The following is a 9,004-nucleotide window of genomic DNA, read 5'->3' as shown; positions in this document are numbered from 1 at the left end:
TATTCAAAAACATTTAACCTTCTAATGTCTCAATTAATTTTACTTTTATTGTTATCTATTTTTATTTTTGAAATTTACCAGTAGCTGCTGCATTTTCCACCCTAGGCTTATACGCGAGTCATTAAGTTTTCCCAGTTTTTTGTGGCAAAATTAGGGGGGTCGGCTTATACTCTGGTCTGCTTATACACGAGTATATACGGTAGTCTTTATTGTGTAAAAGCGCCAAAACATGGAAAAGAAATAAATGAGGTATCGCTATCATCGCACTGACCCAAAGAATAAAACTGCTTTATCAATTTTACCACACGCGGAATGGTTTAAATTTTTTTTATAAAAATTAGCAATTCTTGATTTGCTTGTTTTTGTCCATTCTGCCTCCCAAAAATCGGAATAAAAAACGATCAAAAAATGTCATGTGCCCAGAAATGGTACCATTAAAAATGTCAACTCATCCCGCAAAAAACAAGACCTCACTCGACTCTGTGGGCCAAAATATGGAAAAATTATAGCTCTCAAAATGTGTTGATGCAAAAACTGGTATGCAATGACAAAAATACACTGGCGCTTCTAAATATAAAAGAAAGGATATTTGCAAGATAACCGCTGCTGGTATACGTGCTGGGTCTGTGCACACCCAGAAGAGGAAAAAATGACAGATAAAATGAATACCTGCGCTGGCTAACTGTATTCAGTAATGATGTTATACAAAAATCCCCTGAGTGAACAAAGTGGTAAGGAACCAGATACCACTTACTTCATGTAGGTTGTGGGGGCAGGAAACAGATCCATCGATTGCCACGTGAGGAGGTGGCTGTGCCGCGGTGGTGAAAACAGAGACGCAGCACCAAGGAGGCGTCCCTCCTATGAATGTTGGTGCGGAAGCGTCTCTGATGCTGGCAGCCGCTGGGTGGATTAACAGTGGGGGCGCACTCCGGCCGAGAGCCGCAGCCGGTGTGCAGCGGCTGAAGCAAGGAGGGGGAAGCCAGGTGACGTCATCAGTCATTTTTTCCTCTTAAATCTACTAAATCCCTAGAGAAACTCTTATTTATTGAAATGAGAGACCTATGGGAAGTAGTTACATTAGAAAAATATGCACAAGCTAAAATCATTCCTAAAGGGTTAATTATCCATAAGTCCCTAGCGGGTGATTTTGGGGATTCACATATCCAACAAGAATGGGATACAATGTTTTTTAATTTTTCTCTCAAAACCCTTTAATTTGTGATTAACAAAAGGACATCTAATTTAGATAAAACAAGTCGCCAGGTGGAAAAACTATTAGATCAGTTAGAAAAATATAACCACTTAACTGATCTCCAAAATTTGGTTACAAATATCCTCTCTAGATTAAAGAACAGAGAAAGAGAGATTATCTCTAAAAAAATAAAAAAATTTCAAAGAGATAATGTACCTAGCGAAAGCTATTCTGATTCTCCATTTTTTTCTCCTCCTACCACTTCATTACCCCACACAGGTACTCAACGCCAATCTGGGCAATTTTTGGCCCTACATTATGCTGCAAAATTTGTTGGTAGTCTTCTGACTTCATAATGCCATGCACACGGTCAAGCAGTCCAGTGCCAGAGGCAGCAAAGCAACCCCAAAACATCAGGGAATCTCCGCCATGTTTGACTGTAGGGACCATGTTCTTTTCTTTGAATGCCTCTTTTTTTCTCCTGTAAACTCTATGTTGATGCCTTTACCCAAAAAGCTCTACTTTTGTCTCATCTGACCAGAGAACATTCTTCCAAAACGTTTTAGGCTTTTTCAGGTAAGTTTTGGCATACTCCAGCCTGGCTTTTTACGTCTCGGGGTAAGTGGGGTCTTCCTGGGTCTCCTACCATACAGTCCCTTTTCATTCAGACGCCCACAGATAGTACGGGTTGACACTGTTGTACCCTCGGACTGCAGGGCAGCTTGAACTTGTTTGGATGTTAGTCGAGGTTCTTTATCCAACATCCGCACAATCTTGCGTTGAAATCTCTTGTCAATTTTTCTTTTCCGTCCACATCTAGGGAGGTTAGCCACAGTGCCATGGGCTTTAAACTTCTTGATGACACTGCGCACGGTAGACACAGGAACATTCAGGTCTTTGGAGATGGACTTGTAGCCTTGAGATTGCTCATGCTTCCTCACAATTTGGTTTCTCAAGTCCTCAGACAGTTCTTTGGTCTTTCTTTTCTCCACGCTCAATGTGGTACACACAAGGACACAGGACAGAGGTTGAGTCAACTTTAATCCATGTCAACTGGCTGCAAGTGTGATTTAGTTATTGCCAACACCTGTAAGGTGCCACAGGTAAGTTACAGGTGCTGTTAATTACACAAATTAGTGAAGCATCACATGATTTTTCGAACAGTGCCAATACTTTTGTCCACCCTCTTTTTTATGTTTGGTGTGGAATTATATCCAATTTGGCTTTAGGACAATTCTTTTTGTGTTTTTTAATTTAAGACAAATTAAATGAAGATAATAATACCAAAGAATTTGTGTTTGCAATCATTTTCAGGAAGAAACTGAGTATTATCTGACAGAATTGCAGGGGTGTCAATACTTTTGGCCACAACTGTATGGGGTATCAGCGTACTCAGGAAAAATTGTACAACAACTTTCGGGGTCCAATTTCTCCTGTTACCCTTAGAAAAATAAAACAAATTGGATCTGAAGTAATTTTTTGTGGAAAAAAAGTTAAATGTTCACTTTTTTTAAAAACATTCCAAAAAAAGTGACGCATCTGAAGGGTTAATAAACTTCTTGAATGTAGTTTTGAGTACTTTGAGGGGTGCAGTTTTTAGAATGGTGTCACTTTTGGGCATTTTCTATCATATAAGCCCCTCAAAGTCACTACAAGTGTGAGGTGGTCCCTTAAAAAATGGTTTTGCAAATTTTGCTGTAAAAATGAGAAATCGCTGGTCAACTTTTAACCCTTATAACTTCCTAACAAAAAAAAAATTATGTTTCCAAAATTGTGCTGATGTAAAGCAGACATGTGGGAAATGTTATTTATTAACTGTTTTGTGTGATATGACTCTCTAATTTAAGGACATAAAAACTAAAATTTGAAAATTGCAAAATTTTCAAAATTTTCGCCAAATTTCCGTTTTTTTTTTCACAAATAAATGCAAGTTATAGCGAAGAAATTTTACCACTATCATAAAGTACAATAGGTCATGAGAAAGCATTCTCAGAATCAGTGGGATCCGTTGAAGCGTTCCAGAGTTATACCTCATAAAGTGACACTGGTCAGAATTGTAAAAATTGGCCTGGTCATTAAGGTGAAAACAGGCTTCGTCTCAAAGGGGTTAAAGATCTCTGCTTGTTGTCATGTTCTTGTTTACATCTTTTTTACCTAATACTTCTCACAGCTGAGGGTTTGTTACAAAAAATTGTAACCAGTGTGGTCCACCACCCTGTGAGATAAATGGACTGATATCAGTTTTGATAGTTTGTAACAAACTATCAGGACAAGAAGAAAACATGTTTGGTAATTTTTATCTGATACAATTGTGACAAATCCTCAGATGTGAGAAATACTAGGTCTGTTGATATCTGTTTCCATTAACTAATAGCCTACAGCAGGGGTGAACAATTAATTTCCCCAAGGGGCCTTATGAGAGACTGACTTTTGTGGAGGGTTGAATCAACAGGCCAAAGTTAATTCTACTCATTACTAAGCCATGTTCACACTATTAGTATTTGTAGCCAAAACCAGGAGTGAGTGATAAATTCAGAAGTGGTGTCGTGTGCTTATTATACTTTTCCCTTGATTGTTCCTCATCCTCTCCTGATTTTGACTTCAAATACTGATGTAAAATACTTATCAAATACTTAACGTGTGAACGTGGCCTTATATATAAATATTTTTTATCACTTAGTTTTGAGCAGAATTAAATCTGTTGAGCAGCTGCTACTGCTAATATATGTTACTGCAGGGTTTATTGTGACCTGTATTCTAGGCTGTGTGCACATGGTGCGTTTTCACATCGTTTTTCCAAGCGTAAATGGGCCAAAAACGCTATGGAATCCTTATGCCAGCTATTTCAATGAGAATCCTGAAGTACTGTGCACATGTGGTTTTTTTTCTGCAGTATATCAATGTATATCAATTCTTTGTAACGGATTTTTAGCATTTTTCACCCATTGCCTTCAATTGAGTCAATCAAATCTGCAGCAAAAACCCCAGCATAAAAATGTTTTTGCTTGCATTTTTATGGGCTTCCTATGTTGTTTCCCTAGTTGTCATCTGTATGAGAGCATGGAAAACACCTGCACGGCAGTCAGAGTGCTGCGGGGTCATGGTCAGATGTCAGCGTCAGCCCGCAGAGATGCTGTAATCTGCAACTGTGAGCAGTGGTAAAAAGCTTACCGTAGGTCAGCAGTTGTCGGCTGATGAGAGACTACTCCTCCCATCAAGCTACATCTACTATCACTGATAACAGTGATAGCAGGAGCTGCTGATGAGAGAAGTAGTGTCTCATTTGCTGGCGCCTGTGATCAAAGTAAAAAAAATCAACAAGTAAAATAATTAAATACATATTCAAATAAAAATAAAAAACACATTACACTCACCGAACGCCTATTTCCCGATGTCCATGTAAACAATCAAAAATAATAAACAACCATTTACTCTCCTGTTTGCCATAGTCCACATAATCCAGACTGTCCGACAGCGATCTCACTTGTAGAACACTCACATTGGGAGATGTGACTGCTCTAACCGGCAGCTGGCTACAGACTGACAGGATCATCATCGCTCCCGCACAGTATAGCACTGAGCTGCCATGAGAGAGGTCACACGAGTTCATCAGCTGATGAGCTCCGGTGATTTCACAGCACCTTTGCTGTGTGAGAACTTTCTCACGGCAGCTCAGCGCTACACACTGCAAGGACGATTACATGCTCCTGTGTTAGTGTGTGCCGGCTGTCCTTGAGTGCAGTCACATCAGTCACTGCTCTCGAAGTCATCAGGATCATTGTGGGACATTATGGATTATTATATTCTCTGAGGACAGGTGAGGAATATTGTTTTTTATTATTTTAATTCATTTACAGGAGACTTTGGGTTCAGTGGATTAGGTGTTCGGTGAGTATGGTTTAATTTAGATTAAAGTCGGTGTCATTATTTCAATTAAAGGACTTTATTCTGGGTGTGTGTTTTTTTGTAATATGACTGGAGTTAGTAATGGGGACATCTTATAGATGTCTCTCCTTTACTAACCTAAGGGCTTGATGTCAGCTGCCAATACAAAGGTGATATCAACTCCCCCAACCATTACACCACTTGCTACAGGGCAAATGGAACGAGCAAGGCTCCATTTGCACTGTGAGCTGTGAGGTCTTATATAGACAGGTGTGTGCCTTTACAAATCAAGTCCTATCAGTTTAATTAAACACAGGTGGACTCCAATGAAGGAGTAGAACCATCTCTAGGAGGATCACATGGAAATGGCTAGCATGTGATTTAAATACTAGTGTCTGAGCAAAGGGTCTGAATACCTATGACCATGTGATATTTCAGTTTTTCTTTTTAATAAATTTGCAAAAAAATTTACATTTCTGTTTTTTCAGTCAAGATAGGGTGCAGAGAGTACATTAATGAGAAAAAAATGAACTTTTTTGAATTTACCAAATGGCTGCAATGAAACAAAGAGTGAAAAATTTAAAGGGGTCTGAATATTTTTACTTTCCGTACCCACTGTATATGGTGCTGTCCCTTATTATATAGCTTCCTCTGCTGTTATGTACAGTGGTGTCTCTTACAGAGTGTATTCTTGTTAATTTTGTTATTCAAATCGCCCTCTTTTATTACATAGTCCGCTCTCTTGTTTGATATAAAATGACTGCTGATGGAGGAGCCGGTGATCCTCCTTTCTAGTCCTGCACTGCTCCCTGCTGAACTCTCTGGATCGATTTGCATAAGAACGCCACACCTTCTGACTGACATAGCTTTCCAGCAAGAGAGAGCAGTGTATGTTGTGCCCAGCCGGAAGTAGCTGCACATGTGAGGGCGGCTACCAGCTGTTGGAGGAGGAGCATGAGGAGCTGAGGCTGAGGCTGTGTGGAGACGCAAGCTGGTGAGCTGAGCCCGGTGATGATTTTTTTTTTATGAGGGGGCCCATTCAGTCTTTTGATATTGGGCCACATGATTTCTATGTATGCCCCTGCTTATCTGATAAACAATTGAAATAAAATATTGCAGGTATGCTCACCTGATAGACCTGTGACAGTCACAACTCCTATAAAAGCATGTAAAGGCTGCTGCTGGACCACTAAGAAAATGCCATGTAGGAAATAAGGACTATGATGGTTCAGAGTCCGTGCTGCCCAAGGTTCAAAGGTGTAGCACAAGGTTAAAGCATGAATGTAGTTTATTGCGTCAAGTCGTCAACGCGTTTCAAGGTTTCTTCATCAGGACCAAATCATTGTGGTCATGTGAATGATGTACTGACACATCATCCACACGAAGCAAGAAGGAGGACGGCATCGCAAGAAGAAGGGAGGACCAAGACCAGTGACACCCCTTGGACCGAACCCCACAGGTAAGTATTGTGGTACTAGCAGGTACGCAGGATGTAGTGACGAGACGCGAGACGGTCTTGCGTTTTTGGTAACAACTTTTATAGGTTTATAGGTAACTATCCGCAGGGATAGTCTAAGCAACCAAACAAAATAACAGGAATTGTCCTCGCAGGGACTCAATGCAAGCAAACACGGAAATATAAGAGCACGGCTATAGGGCCGCGGTATGGCCAACTACGGGTCCTTAACTATATAGTGTAACTTAACTGGATCGACGTCCCTCGCCGTCCCGGACGTTGGTTCTTCGGCGTAGCAGCCACTGGGCCCAGCCGCCGAAGATCTGTCACAGACTTCGAGCGTTCCGACCCTCCGGTGAAGCAGGGGCACAACAGGCACTGTAGGAGTCCTTGGACAGATGGGCTGCAGCCCCCGGATCAGGGCATACAATGGCAATGAGGGGTGGTGGCTGGCAGACCACCTGCGCAGCCAGCGACTGCAACGGAGGACCCGCCATGAGCAACGGCCCGGCCCTTGCCGCGGACTGGAGTGGGACAGTGGTGGCCGCTGACGGCACTGAACTAGCCGCGGCCACGGGTAGAAGCGGGGCGGCTGCGGGTGGTGGGGGACAGGCCACAGCCGCGGGCAGGAGCGAGGCGGCAATGGCTGCGAGTGACCGCGGGCAGGCCGCAGCCACGGGCTGGAGGAAGGTGGCAGCGGCTGCTGGTGACCGCGGGCAGGCCGCAGCCGCGGGCTGGAGTAAGGCGGCAGCAGCCGCTGGTCGACGCGGGGCAGCGGTTCTCGGACGGTCGTCTGGGAGCCGTCGCACTGATGTCCAGGGGGAGTGTCTCTCCTGCCTCTGGCCTCCTTCCTGGCTCCGGTGAGTAGCTCTGGCTCTCAGTCGTTCCCACGGTTTCCTGCTCCTTCTGTTCCGTTCTACTGACTCACTCTGACTCTCATACCCCGCCCCTTTTATACCGGCTCCTCCCCCAGCCCATCTGTCAGTCTTACCAGTCTGTCCCTGAACTCTGTCCCCCGGAAACAGTTTCCCCCGGAACCTAGGTGACGGTCCCCTTGGTTCCGACCCGGACACTCGACGGGGACCCTCTCTCCCACACTCCCCACTCTGTATGCTCGCCAGTCCTCAGGCGAGGTCTTTAGTAGACTTGAGTTAGTCTTTTGAGACGACTGTTCTTGTCGCCATACGAACTGGTCTTGTTCGTAATGTTCAGGGGGTTTGCCAGCTGTTTAACTGCTCGGAGCGTCTAAGTTCGGTTGTGGTGGAGTTTTCTGGGGTGGTGGATGGTGGTAGGTTGGTTGATTCTGGTGGGGTGGCTGGGTCCACTGCGATATCACTACTTGGATGGCCCGCGGACTCAGCTGGGGAGTCCTCCTCATCAACCGGGTCCCAGACCGCTGACAGGGGGGTCGGGGACCTGAAGGGTCGACTCTGATTGCAGGGGATCAGTGGGCACACAGGGCCGTGGCATGTTACGGTGTAAAACACGAGTGACAGGCGCGCCGTTTTCTTCGGATTCTATTTCATACACAGGCCCATTGGGGCTTATTCGGCGCAATACTCGGTACAGGTTTTCCTCCCACCGTGGCTCTAACTTGTTTTGGGGGCATTGATCTAGCACGAGTACCCGATCCCCAGTTTGAAAGTCAATAGGTGGCGGTAGCGCTCCCCCCTGGTGTTCTAGGTCCTGAAGCTTTGTATGGACGATTCGATGGAGGGTTTGTAGTCGGTGCCGGTGGCTCCGGACCCAAGAGGAGACTCCAGTCCAGGGTTGAGGTTCCTCCGGGTGTAACTCCACTTCTGCGATCCTTTTGCCTTCTCGTCCAAACAGCAGCGAATAGGGGGTATAAGCGGTCACCCGGTGCACTCGGTTGTTGTAAACCCACACCAATTCAGGGACATACTCAGGCCAGCGGGCCTTTCGGTCGCTTTCCAGGTTATGCAGCATTTGTATTAGCATCCGATTAAATCGTTTGCAGGCTCCGTTCCCCTGCGGGTGATATGGTGTAGTCTGAGACTTATCGATACCGTAGAGATGATGCAGTTCTTCCATGAGTCTTCCTAGGAAGCACGCTCCCTCATCCGAAAGGCGGTCAACTCTGCAGTTTGGTCTCGGGTGGGGGTGACCACGGCGAATTTGGTGACATGATCCACCATAACGAGACAATGTTCATACCCCTGATATGCGGGGCCTATGGTCAGATAATCCACCGTGAGGAGCTCAAGGGGAGCTGATGTTACGATTGTTTGCACTGGGGCTCGTTGTGCGGGTGGTTTAGCAAGCTCGCATGGGCGGCAGGTTCGGCAAACTTCCTCCACAGCGACGTGTAAGCGCGGGTGGTAGACTATCTGTTGTAACCATTGCAAAGTCTTTTGAGCACCGAAGTGAGCCCCTTTTTCGTGGGCTTCATGCGCCAGTTTGCCTAGGTGGGCTCCGGGCACGACCACCTGCCACACTGTAGCAGACGT

This window comes from Dendrobates tinctorius, unplaced genomic scaffold (assembly GCF_039654945.1).
Source record: "Dendrobates tinctorius isolate UK_male_01 unplaced genomic scaffold, ASM3965494v1 ptg000065l, whole genome shotgun sequence".
Lineage (NCBI taxonomy): Eukaryota > Metazoa > Chordata > Amphibia > Anura > Dendrobatidae > Dendrobates > Dendrobates tinctorius.
Note: the sequence above shows the minus strand (reverse complement) of the source record.